Source organism: Ornithodoros turicata, unplaced genomic scaffold, assembly GCF_037126465.1.
Source record: "Ornithodoros turicata isolate Travis unplaced genomic scaffold, ASM3712646v1 ctg00000915.1, whole genome shotgun sequence".
Classification (NCBI taxonomy): domain Eukaryota; kingdom Metazoa; phylum Arthropoda; class Arachnida; order Ixodida; family Argasidae; genus Ornithodoros; species Ornithodoros turicata.
This window is the reverse complement of record NW_026999417.1, coordinates 568,421-584,145: the sequence shown is the minus strand read 5'-3', so window position 1 is coordinate 584,145 and position 15,725 is coordinate 568,421.

The window sequence follows — 15,725 nt, the reverse complement described above, 5'->3', positions numbered from 1 at the left end:
CATTTTCATACCCTGACGATGGTGTCGGGTGAGAATTGTCTTAAGTATGATACGAGAACTAGTGTGTGCTGAGTTCTAGTTCACGTGGGAGTCCGAGACCAGAAAGGAAAGACGTAGTGGTATCAGAAGTATCAAAAGAAGAAAGAGGAGGAGGCCGCCCGTTCTCCTCAACGTGTACACTTATTTCATTAGCTTTATGTAACTTTTTCTTCAAGCATGGAAGTACAACGCGCAACCTTACAGTCAGGCTTCATAAACAGTGCGAACAGCATTTCTTCCCGGACGGAAAAACTTTACAAAATTTATCTGGTCCAGTTGAAAGGCATCCTGACGCCTAAAATAAAATAAATTCCCAGTGCAACAGTTTTCTAGTGAGCTTGAACAGAACGTCAGTGAACTGTTTTAATTCCATGTTAGCAGCGCGAAGCAAGAGAATGTTATGAAACTATTCAAGACAATCGACCTCAGAAAATCCACAGAATCCTTTGCTCTTCCTTTCATTGCTACATCAACACTATGTCCGCAATGTACTATTAAAGAGAACAATTCGAACACTACTATATGCATCCATTTCGCCTTTGTTGTTCATCACAACACCCGTAGCTATCAAGACGGATTGAAGTACACGGTCACAAGTCCTCACAAACGGTGCGGAGAGCTTTTCTTGGCGGACGGAAGAACTTTACAGAATCTGTCTCGTCCAGTTGAAAGGCATCCTGACGCCATCACGTCCATGGGGCACAGTTCGCTGCTTGTGTGATCGCCCAAGCGAAGAATCACTCCGCCATCTTTCTTGGACAGCTTCAACGTCAGCGTGTCGTTACGAATAACGAAACGAAGAAACTTATCGACGCCCTGCTGTGGCACAATCCCTGCTCCTCGTTTAGCTTCTTCGTTGAGGCTATCGTGCTCGTAACGAGCCGTTACGTGTTGTGATGTCACCGCCCTGAACCAACTACAGCTGCCAACGAGGCTGTAATCTTGTTGACCAATGAGGTTGTTTAATTTTGTTTGGATTGCTCGCATGGTTTGTCTATGGTTTGTCTATGGCTTGTCGTTGTCACTTCTTCGTCTTCTTTCTCGTCTTCATCTGCATCTTCTCGAGAATATCTGACAGCCCTCATGTAACCACTGGTGTAAATACGATGAAAGGGGGAACATGTCATTTTGTACACAGTCGTGGAGCAATACATGTTCGTTTCAGCAGAAATTCCGTTTCTGCAAATCTCCAAATGAAGATGTTTCACATTCTAACGAGTGGGTAGACCCACTCGTTAGGCAAACGATCTAATTTGATCGTAACTGGACCGAGAGATTGCGCCCCTGTCACTTTAACGAAAAAAGCGCGTCATACACCACGTGCTCGAGGTCCCGAGTGCCTCGCGCCTCGTTAGATCATGAGCCATGTAGGCAATGAAGCCTGTGAGCACGTGAACACATTCGTTAGGCAGACGACACCGTCGGTCGTTGCGCGAGCAAGAGATTACGCCTTTGTCCCGTTAACGAAAAAAGCGCGTCACGCGTCACGTGAAACGTGTCACGTGTTCGTGTTAACGAGAGCTCCGCCCCTCGTTGGCTCGCGAACGATGGAAGTGATTAAGCCCCCTGGTCTTTTACCCTGCGACATGACACTTTTTTATTAACTTGCGGAGAGGTGCAGCTATCATACTGTGATTGGGGATGAACTTTGAAAGTATGAAGTCAGTCCTAAGAACGACTGAAGCTCGGTCAGGTTTCGCGGAGTCGGGAACTTTGAGACTGCTGCCATCTTCTCCGGATCAGGGGATATACCTTGGTCGCTAACGATATGGCCTAGGTAAGTAACGGCACCGCAGAAGAAGCACTTCTTGGGTTTGAACTTCAGGTTGGTTTCAGCGAACCGTGTGAAAACCTCTTGCAGGTCGGACACATGGTCTTCAAAGGTTTTGCTGTATACCACGCAGTCATCCATGTATACGAAGGCGCTCTTATACTTGATGCGGGCGATGATATTGTCAACAACGCGCTGGCATGTCTCAGGAGCTCCTTTTAACCCGAATGGCATTCTGAGGTATTCGTAGGGGCCCCACTGCGTAATGAAAGTAGTCTTCGCGGTGTCTTCTGAATTCATCTTGATTTGGTGGAATCCCGAGAGAAGATCGAGCGTGGAAAAGTACTCGCTTCCACTAAGAGCTGCAAGGGCATCGTCAATGCATGGGAGGGGATAGATGTCGTTCTCTGTCACAGAGTTCAAAACCCTATAATCCACACACATTCTTGTGGAGCAGTCATTTTTCTTCACCAATACCAAGGGTGACGCCCATGGGCTACGGGATGACTTAATGATCTTTGCCTTCATAAGGTCTGTTACCATAGCCATGGTCAGATCCCGCTGTGCCGGCGACAACCGTCGTGGTCTTTTGGAAATAGGAGCAGAGTTCCCAGTGTTAATGGAGTGGTGATGCCGATCGCAGCACCCCAAGTCCACAGAATGCTTGGCAAAGTTTCCTTGGTTAGGAAAGAGTAAGGCCCTCACGGTTTCTTCCGCCTGCGGCGACAGCGATATGCCGATGTTGAACATGATGCCACTTATGTCAACTTCGTTTGTGCGCGAGCGGACAATCGAAGGGTCTTCTCTCTCTTCACCCAGTGGAGGGCATGCAATTTTATGCACGACCTGCATGTCTTCTTCAGTAAGGGGAACCTCTTCCAGAGCGGTCACCTTCTCAGACACGCCAACAGTTGTGTCTTCCATCAGTACTGCTGGACGCAAAGACGTGTTCATCATCAGTACCTGGAACGTATCTTTCTCTGTGATACCGTGCTGTACACTTAGTAGTTGACGATGAAGGGCTGCTCCGGTTCCGCTGATTTCGTAGAGATCACCAGTCGCTGGGGGAAAGTCGGCGCGTACCCGAATGTACTTTCTCGTGAGTGGCGGGCACGATCTGCTGCGAAACTGAGTAGAACTTCAGGGTCGGCTCGCCGAAAACCCCGAAAGAGTTCGTGGCCCAGTTGATAACTGCATTGGACAAGCGCAGAAAGTCGTCTCCGAGTAGAATGTCGTCTTCCAGCCTCGAAACCACAATGAAGGCCAGCGTGAAATTTTCACCGTCGACTTCGACTTCACACTTCGTTTCACCGAGAACGCGCAAGGGTTGTTCATTGGCCGCTACCAGGTGAGCTGTGGTTGGTGACATGTCCAGGGGTAGCCTCCGTAGAACCCTGTTGCTGATCAAACAGCGAGACGATCCAGAGTCCAGAAGAGCTGGAAAGCTGTATCCACCCAGTCGTACGGGGACACGTTTCAGACCCGCAGATTTGGAGCACGTTATTCGCTGGACTTCCGATACCTCCCTGCAGGTGGTAGAGGCATCACGTGGTCGTTTCCCGCTACAGTACCACTTGCTGCTTGTGAGAACAGGCGCTGCCACTCCAGGTACTCTTGAGACAAGGGCTCGGAACACCAGGTGACAAAATGACCCATCTTCTTGCAGTTCAGGCATAACCTTTCTACATCTTTCTTTTGTGACCGGTCCAGACGTGCGGTATCAGATCTGACGAAAGTCCTCGCCTTAGAGGCTTGTGGTCCTTTCGATGCTTTCGGACTTTCGTTCCCTTTCGCAGTGTGCGTAGGCTTGCGTGCTTCGTCTTGATGAATCGTCCTACCCTTGTCTTGAGTCTCCACTCGCAGAACCTTCTCTTTAGACTTCTCCGAGGAGGCGAAATTCCGGTCATGCTTCAGGAAAGATGACATCTTGTCCAGCGACTTGAAGGTCTTGTCGAAGTAATGGCGCTTGGGTTGACTTGCCAGTGAGGAAAGAATTATGGTGCATTTTTCTTCCTCTGTGCCGTCAAATGAGCAGTCCTCTAAGAGCTGAAGCTTCTCAACTGCGTACTCCGTGCAGGATTCACCAAGCTTCTGACAGCGTACGAACATCTTCTGCCGATTTTCGATTGGGCTGTCCAAGTGATGTCGACGACGGAAAAGGCGCTTCATGTCATCCCAAGTCTGGACCTTCTCACTCAAAAGATCGTAGCGCATCCACGCAAAATTCGTTGCGGGGAGCTTTGAAATAAGCAGGGAAACAGCTGTTTCATCAGGGATTTGGTAAATCCTCATCAAAAAATCCACTTGATGGAACCAGCCGACGATATCTTTGGTCAGTGCCGGCGCAGCGCTAACTGCTGCTGTCGTTAGACGCTGATCCTTAACCGCACCCTCGTTCTGCAACTTCATCTGGTCGGTCGCCTTTGCCTTCCTTTTCTGTTTTCGGGCAGGTTTCCTCTTTGGTTGCGAATCCTCATCGGTGCCGCAGAGGGTGCTTTCACGGGATACTTGCTGCTCTAGGTGGTCAATTCTCCCGATCAAAGGAGCCAGGAGTGAAGAAATAAGAGTTTCCGTTGCTTGAATGATGTTCTCTCCGTTCGCACCCCGTCCCCTGGAAGTTATGGAGCGCGACTTCACACTAATCGAGCAGCGTTAAAGCTTGTGAACGCCGCCTCGTCCCCTGGGCCCGATAAAATCACCTATGCCGCCCTACGAAACCTTGACGGGCGGTCACTCCAAGCTCTCCTTCATGTCTATAATACGTCTTGGCAACAAGGATCTTTACCACATACATGGAAGGAGGCATTGGTTGTTCCCATCCTGAAACCAGGCAAGCCCCCAAATGCCCCATCCTCCTTTCGCCCGGTGAGCCTGACAAGCTGTAAGGGGGAACTGATGGAGAGAATGGTTTTGCATCGCCTCGACTGGTGGCTTGAAAAACAACGTGCGTTCCCTCACGAAATGGCTGCATTTCGTCGCCACCGAAGCTCCATGGATCCAGTTCTCGACCTAGTCTCTACAGTTCAACATGCTCGAGCCCATCGACGGACCGCCCGATCGGTCTTCCTCGACATCAAGCGCGCATATGATACCGTCTCGCACATTTGTGTACTGCACGCCTTGCGCTCGTTTGGAGTATCCGGTCGGCTCTTCATCTGGCTCCAAGACTTCCTTACAGACCGAACTGTCGCTGTCCGTACGTCCCAAGGCCAAAGCCCTCAGCATCCTGTTCCTGAAGGAGTCCCCCAAGGAAGCATTCTCAGCCCGACACTCTTTAACGTGGTGATGGCCGGTCTACAATCAGTAATTCCTCGCAAAGTGCCGTTCTCCGTGTATGCAGATAACGTCGCCCTTTGGACAGTAGGAAAATCACGCTCGGCTCTCCAGCGCCGCCTGCAGCTCGCTTTAAACATTACGTACGTATCCATACGTACCTCACGCACCTCGGGATGGACCTTTCACCCGAAAAGTGTGTCGAGCTCCCTTTCACGCGTAAAGCTATGGCCCATTTCCCTCTTTGCCTTGGTTTACAGAAGCTTGAACCGGTACGCTTTCACCGCTTCCTTGGCGTGGTAATCGACTCGGACTTGCGCTGGGCTCGGCACATTAAACACCTTGAAACTAAAGTGCAGCGATGGCTCCCCGCAATTCAACATCTTTCTGGCTCAGGATGGGGCTGTGATCAGCGTTCCCTGCTCGCGGTTCACACGGCATTGGTGAGGGCAACTGTGCTTTACAGCCTTCCTATTCTGCACAGGATATCAACAACTTCATTAAATACCCTTCGGTCCCTGTTTGCTCGAAGTCTTCGTCGATGCCTCGGAGTTCCAAGAATGGCTGAAACACGGCAAGTACTGGCTGAAGCTGGTGAGCTCCCGATTGAAGTTCTCCGTGAACGGGAAACGGCTCGGCACTACCTCCGTTTGCGTGCTCACATTCCCCGCCACCCGCTACTCAGGAAAATTCGATACCGCCCTGAAAGCGACTTCTATCGAGTAGCGCAGAGGACACGCCAGACTCTCACTGGCTTCATAACTAAGGACACTATACCGCCGGAAGCCCCCTGGTCTCTACCGGTACCGCCCACTTTTGTACGCCTCCCAAACCTTCTGGAAAGAAGAGATCAGGTCCCCCCTCAAGTCCTCCGAGCCCATTTTCATGCTCTGGTAGACGAGAAGTTTTCTACGTTTACGGCAGCATATACTGATGGCGCATCCCGAAACAACAAGTCCGCCTCAGCTTTCGTCATTCCATCCGAAGGCGTCGTGCACGGAAGACGCCTTCCACATCCAACCTCCTCCACAGCTGCGGAACTCTATGCCATCCTTTTCTTTCTACAACACATCGCTGATTTTCCACCCCGGGAATGGGCAGTCTTTACAGACTCCAAATCTGCACTTCAAGCAATTGAAAATTCCGGCATACGAGGCCCATCCGCACCCCTAGTCACAGACGTGTTAATGGCTTACCACACTATCTACGCCGCAGGCCACAGGCTAGTTCTCCAGTGGGTTCCAGCCCATTGTGGTGTCGTGGGGAACGAGCAGGCCGACAGCGCCGCAGAAGCAGCACTCTCGTATCGGAAACGGACCCGTATTGTTCTGCTGAGAGGGGACCGCCATTCAATTCTGCGCCGCCTAGTGACACCCCTGGCTTCCCGCCAACGGACAACCGACATTCTTCCCCCTCTATGTTGAACAGAGTTGATCCCACGCTCGCTTTCCGCATGCCACGAAACACCTCTCGTCAAGATGCTGCATTAATCCACCGAATGCGCCTCGATGTGGCCTTTACAGCTCAGTGGCGTTACCGCTTGAGACAAGTTGACTCTCCCACCTGCTGCCACTGTGGTGCTCTTGAGGATCTGGAGCACATTCTTCTTCATTGCCCTCACTACGAACCTTCCCGAAACACCCTCTCCAAGTCTCTTCGTCAGCTGGACTCTCGCCCTTTCTCCCTATCGAAATTGCTTGGTCCCTGGCCCAATCCAGCCCAGCAACGCTCTGCGCTCAAAGCTCTTCTGACATTTCTGGACACCATCGGACTTCGATCGTTATTGTGAAGGGGCTCGTTATTTTATTCCCTCCATTCCATCCAGCAATGGGGTAGAGTATCGCCTGTGGCGATGAAACTCCCCACTCTCCAAGGTCGAAAATAAAGTTGTTGTTTCTCCGTTCGCATCATCTTGAGCTTGAATGGAAGACCCAGACTGTTGCCTAGGCTATCTGCCGTGTGACTGTTCCAACGAAGTCAAACGTTGATAGAGTTCCTCAACTTGAATTGTCAAGCGAGAGACGTTGTCCAATGCGTTCTTGTACGCTGTAGCTTTGCCTTCATCATTCAAGTGAAGGAACGCTTCCATGTCTTCTGTCATGGCTGATGGAACGTTCCGGCGAGGCCTACGTGGCTCAATCTGAAGAGGTGCAAGAATCGTTGACCTTAACTATCTTCGTCCCCACATTCACCTGGCCTAAACGTCGTCGTTAGCGCTGCCTTCCCTGGTCCCCGTTCGGGCGCCAAGTTCTGACGTTGTAGACTGTCACGGGTCAATTCTTGGACCAGGGAACGATTACACGTCTGTGCCAGTTGACATCTAACTTTATTCTCCTTTCCTTTGCCCCCAACCACGAGACAGTCCAGCATCTTCTTCTTTCGTCTCGTCACAGCAACCTAACGTTTTCTTTGCGGAAATCGGCTCCCCGTGGTCATTTTACACAGTATAGCACATAATCCCACTCGTAATGCAATGGCAATTGCCACACAGGGGGGAAAATGTTAGAAGCCGTCGCGTGACCTCATTTTTGATAAGATGGCTCTGATTCTAGCACTCACCGCCTGTGTTTGTTCTGTGGGCAAGGCTTGTAACCCTTTCCCCCCTCGTGTGGCGTGTCAATGTAACCTCCTTTCTTCGCAACTTTGCGCTCAAACTACGAGCCGTCAAAAACGAGGCGGAGCCAAGGGCTCATTTCCACGGATTTTCGGCTAATTTATTTCGGCAATTGCCATTCCATTACGCACTCTTAAAAATGAACTTCACCGCATAGCACGCTGCTAGCCAACCATCATCTCGAATGATATCGTTATCTGCCCTGATTTGTTGAAAACGGGGGGCGTACGCCTTTTTTGTGACAATTATGAACAGCATAAGTGTCACAGAAAAGGCGTACGCCACCCGTTTTCAACAAATCAGGGCAGATAACGATATCATTCGAGATGATGGTTGGCTAGCAGCGTGCTATGCGGTGAAGTTCATTTTTAAGAGTGCGAGTAGGATTATGTGCTATAGTGAGTAAAATGATCACGGGGAACCCATTTCCACAAAGGAAACGTTAGGTTGCTTTGCGAAATTTCAGAGTTGAATTCAAGAAAATAACTTTCCGTAATTGAAATGAAATCAAAATGTTACCAATTTGTGGCAAAAGTTATTGGCAGAAAAAAATCCCTTGACCGCATATCTCTCCGGGGCCTACGCTTTTTACTATGAATTTGTATCATGGTTGGTGGACCACCCTGTAGCCGAACATCATGCTCTACGGAGCTAGCGCGCGACAAATTTTTCAGCGCAATCCTTGTCAGTCCGAGGAAAGGAGGTTGGAAACCCAACCCACACCTGCATCGCAGAAAGACATAACACACGTACGGCTTATCGCGTCCGACTTTCGCTGGAATCCCACTTCCCCCTCCCAATTTCAGGAACTGTCACTTTTTCTACTATCACTCTGTGCGCTGGGTTTGGAACCTCCTTTCGTCGGTCTGAGAGCGATTGCGCTCAAACATTCGTCGCGATTTATGGTCCCGTGCTACGAAAAGCATGATGTTCGGCTATTTTCCCGATGGGATAGCTCGTGAATATTACTGTCAATTATCATTAACTTGAGTGAATTGGGCACGCTCTTCATATTGATGGGATAAAAAAGTGACATTTACTTGGCAAATTTCTATGTTGAGTTCGCTAATATTTACATAATTAAACTTACGATACATGACATTCACATCAGGAGTTGGCAAAAACCAAGTAAGACCAAATGCCGTTGACCGCATGATTCTAGGTGGCGTAGTTTTTTTTATGATAATTCAATGACACGCTTTCTGGGACACCTTGTATACGCCATATGTGCGTTCCGCAATGTGTTTGAACACGCCCGTAGATCGCAAGCAGAACCTGATGTGAACGCAATGCACGGCGGGAGAGTGCTCGACTTCGATTGGACCAGTTAGATGTCTTAGCGTGGCTTGAACTGGCTAGAGAGTCGATTAAGGCAGTTGTGGTAGCCGGCCGTCATAAATACGCCAATAGAAAGCAAGACTTCTTTTTTGGCACTTGTTGTTCAAAATGAGGAAAACAATCGAAATGGGCACACAGTGGCGCAGAGAGTTCAACATTTCGGCATTTCGTAGCAGAATGTAGCAGGACCTTGGGTGCGGCGCAAAAATACGCAATCGGCGCAGCAATCACACCCCCGCATGCATCAGGTTCCGGCGAATGAGCCAGCAAGAGGTAGGTGGCTTACCCTGATTCAACGTGAGAATGTTCAGCCTCGCACTCAACTCCGAATATGCAGTCTACATTTCAATGAGACTGATTACGAGTCGCCACCAAGCGTCGTCAATTCCGAGATGTTGCTTCGTCGCCAAATTTGACTTGTTTATTAGTTTCACAGTAAATTTCACACATTGTAACTTCACAGTTGTAAGGCACCTTGATTGTAAGGCATCTTTTATTCTACTCGGGCTCCTGCAACAGTTTTCTCTTCTTCCACCTCGGGCGCCTACAATAGTATCTTGAAAGTAGTAGGTACTTGTGTATTTAGTACTCTACTCAAATGCCTTACACGGTTGAGTATTTAATACTCTATTCAGTAACTTTTTTGTCTGGTACTCAGTAACTTAAAGGTCAGCTCCAGGGGTACCTTTGTGGGAAGTTATCCCAGCTAGGGGTAAAGAGAGACGAGTCCAACCAGCAACCCCGATAACGAACGAATGATTCTATTCGGCACATTCGCGCGCTCAGGCGCGCTGCGTGGGCGGCGCCAGATGACCGTCTTCGTCATCGGCAGTCACCACAGCTGCCTCCGCTCAGAGTACCGACGGGACGGAAACGTTAGCACCGCTCCGTACGGCAGGGCGCATGGGGTTCGTGGTCGGTCGAGGTGACGTGCTTGACCTCCACGGGTGTAGAACACGCTGGAAAGCAGAGTCCGGAGAGGGAAGAAACGCGAGGAGCGCTGTCAGTGAAGGCAGGCTTCAGCCTGTCGATGCAGACACATTCCGGCCGGCCGCCGACGTCGATGACAAAGGTTTTGTTGAACGGCGCAGAACCTTGCAAGGCCCGGAATACGGAGGCTCGAGCGCGAGGCGAAGGTGGTGCCACAGACGTGCACTCTGAGGTGTTTGTTTGGGTGGTGCCCTCTGTTGTCCGGAGAAAAACGTGGGATGTTGACCACAACTCAGATGGCACGAAGGGAGCTGGAGATGCTACGGCTCGGCTCTGAGTGAACTGAAGCGTAGCGAAAGCTTGTCTGGGGCGGGCGACGAAAGCAGACTGGTCCGTGCAGGGGCGGATGGGGCGAAAAGACGTCGGCGGGCAGGCGAAGAGGGGTCCCGCAGACCAGCTCCGCCGACGAGCAGCCAAGGTTGACTTGGCTCCAACTCATGAACCGCTCCAACCGCTCCAACTCATGAAGCATTCCAGTTTCGGAGTTGATAGAATGTTCGTGGGATAATAGTCGTGTCCAGGAACAGCACAACACACGTTAAACACATCGACGCATGAATAAACCAGCGAACACTTCTACAAACTGTTCTGCCGATTGACATCACTGAAACACGGAACACAAGAGGACGCCGTTCCGGCCAATTTTATGATGAGCATCTTCTTTCGTTGCTTTCAGAGCGGAAGGCACTTGTGTGGCACGTAATCGTCATCCTGTCTTTGTTATCAGCCCTCAAAATCCAACGGCGCCCGAACGCGTTCTTCACTCTCCAACCCACGAAGCATTCCAGTTCCGGAGTTGATAGACTGTACGTGGGATAATAGTCGTGTCCAGGAACAGCACAACACGCGTAGAATCAAGAACTGTTCTGCCGATTGACAAAACATGGAACACAAGACGACAAACGCCGTGCCGGCCGATGCGAGCTATTTCGAAACTATGCTGAAACCGCTGAAACGGCCGCCGGGACGCTGCACCAGGCCTCCACAGCTCCCCGCATTTGCGGCAGTAGAAAAATAAAACACGTCACAGTCACGTGGTATTACATCGTCAGGCATCATGACGGATGCCCATTGGCCAAAGGAGGATGCGCGCTCCGGGATTGGTTGATAAAGTTTCGAAATATCAGACAGCTCACTTTTCGCGGGCAGTCTCGGCAGTCGGCCAGGCGGGCAGCTCCAAGCAAGGTCGCTGCGTCTCCGCGGCTCGCCGATGTCGGTTGACCACAACGACCAAAGAGGAAGTGTACGCGCGGGTTTGTTCGTGAGCTATAGTGACTCTGGCCATGTACTGATCTCCGATAAAGTGTCAACCTACGGACATTCTTGCCGGGTCGGAACTGGAATGCTTGGTGAGCTGACGCCTGAGGAACACTTTCGAGCGCTGTCGCATTTTCAAATACAGTGACTAAGAAGAGAGTGTTCGTAACGACAAAAGTATTTCCCGTGACTGTGTGACCTACGATGCATCGCCAGAATGAGAAGATGATGCTCATCTGTGAAACGCACGCACTCGTGGACTTCGCTCGCCTCCAGAAGTAGACTGTATGTGTGCTTTGCAAGTTCGAACTTGGTTTGGTTGCTGTCTATTCAAGGAACGAAACGTCCTGTACGCACGGTGAATATATGAGTCAAGCATTTGAGTTTATGCGTTGCATCAATAAACATGTATTTCGCCTATCAAAAATGTCTTAGTTATTTTGGAATACCGGGCGCCAGGTATGAAAACCAGTAGAAGTCAATGCCAGCCAGGGCCGGCCGAAAGCCGAGCCAAACTGAGAGGTTGCTGATTGGTTGGCTGCTAGGCATCACGACGCATTTTCATTGGTCGTATGTCCAGTGTTGCCTGAATTATCTCAAACTATGGGCTCTATGGGGAGCCGTGGGCGCCTGGCTGCACGCACATGCGCGCGTAGAAAATGAGAAAATGCGATTTCAAAACATTGTCGACCAATCGGAGCGCGCGCACAGTCTAGGCCAATGAGCTTGCAACGTTGTAGATTGGCGTAGTGGTACATACTCTACAGCCGCATCCTCGGTTACCTGAGGAGGACTGCCTGCGCCGTAGGATCCCGCGTATGCGTTCATCGGGAGTGGAAATCTCCATGACGCCAGCTTCCGCGCGATGGTCGCCGTCTATCGCATTCGCAGTCGCATCCTGTGGTTTTCGCCGACATGCCGAGACGAGGTTGAATGGTTGGTTGCCCTAATTCACGTCAATATTCGCCGGGCATCAAATCTCATATGCTTCCGAGTGACGAGACGGACAGCTTTTGATGGCACGAAGCAATCGGACCACCGGAAGGCAGTACCACCAGGGAGTACACCGTGCCATCGACTGCTCGTGTTTTTGCGAACATTTCCATGCTTGCGATTACAAAGGGGACGCTGAATCTCTTCAACATACTGGGTACCGAGCTCAGTGTCGTTTGAATCAAGGTGTAGTGCCATCACAATACCTGTCCACACTGGGGAAAGAACATCCACCTAAACGGCGCAAAAGTGTCAGTATTTTTCGTTATTGGGCCTAACAAAGAACTCCGAGTCCGTGTGATGCTATAACAGATTTCCGGATTGTGTAAATGGGTTAATTATCATCTGCGTGACTTGGAACCTTACGGTCGCTTTCGGCACACAAAAGGGTGAGAGAGTAATAAAAATAAAAGACAAAATAGAAGTTACCGAATCTAGTCACTAAACTCAGGTGGTGGACTGTTGATAAAAATAGACTTCGCTTAGCATGATCTTAGAAACCATACTTTAACAAAATATTTCTGGAATATATTGAACATATGTGTCCATTCTTTTCTCTTCGCTCATCTCCTTTCATGTTTACAGGTAACTTCCTCAGCGGAGTCTGATACCGCTGTGGTGAGGCAGCATGATCACTGCAACACACTATTCAGAGCAGACAAATGATGTGCAGCCCCCTTCCAGATTCCTCTTTGCAGCATTGTCTTGCCTGCCATTCAAGTTCAATGCCACAATATTTTTTTAAAAATTCGATTTCAGTTTACTTTATCATGTGCACAAATACGATATTGAGGAGGACATTTTCTTGTTGACACCTGAATCAGCTAGTTTGCTTTTAAGAGATGCAGACTTTTGTTCCTTATCTTATAATCATTACTCCGTTGGGTTACATCCATTTGCATTCACCAGAACTGGAGTTGCATACTGCGTTATTCTTCTTCTCCTCCCAAACCACGCCGGCACAAGTGTATGGCAGCTAAAGTCTTTCACGGGGTAACATGCAAAAACAACTCCAGAAAGTGCTCTGCAGTTCACCTCAAAAATAAAGAAACCTACTGCCGTGTTCAAGCAGTTCGACTTCTCTGGGTATCCTGTAAAGCCTGCGCATCGACTTCAGCCCTTATTTGATGATAACATTGGCGCCAATATAGTTGTTAGATGAGCTGTGTGGCAGTGTACAATAGAATACATCCTGTGCTTGCATATGCATAAACATTATGCATGTGTAGCATATAACGAGCATGTGTAGATGTTTCAGTTATTAGCTCTTGTGCATTTTAGTTACCGTACTATTTGAGCTAAATGCCGATTCAGCTGTTTGAACCTGGTGCCCTCGCCCTTGACACGTATACAAGTGAGCCCACATCAGCCCGCAGCTGAGGACTCTCTGGGCGGGGGCATATTGGACAGTTCTTTTACGAAGAAGGCAGATTTCCGCTAGAAGACCAAAAAGCAGTTTATCTGAAATAGTACTGTTATAATTGTGTATCGGGCAAGGTTGTTATAAGTGTATGTCAATATAATTGTGCTGCGTAGCTGTAACTAACTGTAACTGCTAGCGCCACCCCGTCACCTGGCTGAGAATCGTGTTTTAAATACGTTACAGGTACCGAAACGTGAATATAAACCTATCGAAACTTTATGTTCAGCGAAAAGCTTGAGCCTTCAAAAGTTCAAATATCAAAGAACTCCGCTGAAATCGCTGTAGTTTTTCTGTAATCGAATTTTCCATAATTGCATGTCCAGGGACCTAGTAGGAAACCGAGCAGTCTGTCAACAATTGCATGACTCCGCGCCATCTGTCGAGGACGCACGTAATACGTGCACTTCCGGGCGCTAATCCGGTGAAAACGAAAATGGCAGTGTGCATTTGTGACCACTTTCTACGTCGAGAATGTCGAGCCTCTTGAACATGAGTGCGCTGGAATTCCGCATTCGTGAACTGTCGCTCACACAGAACTGTTGTTTGTGCGATAGCGTGCTGGAAAGTGTGTTCTTCGCAGCAGAAGATTCCTCGTCCAGAGATTAATCGGAGTCACATTCGTCCTCAGCAGTAGCTCACCGTGCCGTGAACATGGACTGCTTTGTGAAATTTCCATGTATCAGGGAGAAGCACTTGTGTAAGTCGAAACAAGGGCTGTTTTTTCGTCGTGCAGGTGTTCATGTGTGAAATGCAAACCGACGGATACTACGGATGGATACTACGGTTTTTCCTGCCGAGAGGTAGAGAACGCGTGTGAAAAGCAGACAGACGATTGCATCAGAACTAAAGAATATTTCCAGATACTGTGCCTTGACACCGAAGTACTGCAAGTGCCTTTTACATACATCCGAGAAACCGAAGAGCATGGCAACGTACACGGCAGCGCCGTGTGGTCTTTACGCGCTACTTGAACGGCAAACTGGACGGAAAACCCTTATTTCTGCAGGAAATTCCGTTATACCACCTGTCGGCCATTCACAAGGATATGGGGTGCTCCGAGAAAATACAATAGAAAATACTCCACTGGATCTCGATCCGCGTCATGCATGCTATTAGGGATGCTTTCCCATCAGTGCGCTGACCTGTAGAAATGTTGTCAGCATATTTTCATTTCTTGCTTGCTGCAAGTTGTTCTCATTGCTTTTTCTTTGCTGTCACAGCATATTATAATTACTAGTTTGTTCCTGGAGGGTTAAGTAACCTGTGGGCATAGATGTATTTGTAGGTTATACTCATGTCTCACTTGTATATGTGAGGAGTAAGTAAGACAATTTTCATCAGTGTCATTCAGCTGAACTGTGTTCATAACCTTTTAGTATACTTCTTAGTGACCACGTTTCCAAATGTCAACTAATAATTGAACCAAGATTGGGATTTAACACTTACTTAGTACTTGTAGCTGATTCATTATCACGTCGCCAACTAACATTTGTAAACAAGGACTTGAGGGCTGACTTCAACTATTATTAACCCTTGATCTGGGTTCAAAGTTAACCATGCACCATTGGTGTGCATGGTACTCCAAAATGGCTAAATAATTTATGGCATAAGTTCTCTGTTGCTGTAATTGAGATGTACTTTTGTAAAGTACTTTTGACAGCCCTGCAAATTGAAACTGGCTTCAGTGTACACTACAAATGCATCGTAACATTTAATTGAAATATAATATAAGAGCAGAAACAACATTTTCTCACAATTCAAACTACATCTTTCCTTTTATTGTCCAGGGATTTAGGAAATAGAGCAAGACTTCCTGCCCTCTGATGTTTTGACGTACTTGATAGAGTTGTAAAACCTGCAACAAAATAAACAAGAGAAGTATAAACAGTTTCGTCTTTCCCTTTTGAATTTAACAAGCTAGTTATATTTTGCCATTTGTTCACTTTTGTATTCTCTGTTGGTGAAAAGATTACAGGAAAAATGATGCTGCAGGAAAAAAAATCACCTGTCATCTTGATGAAGATCAG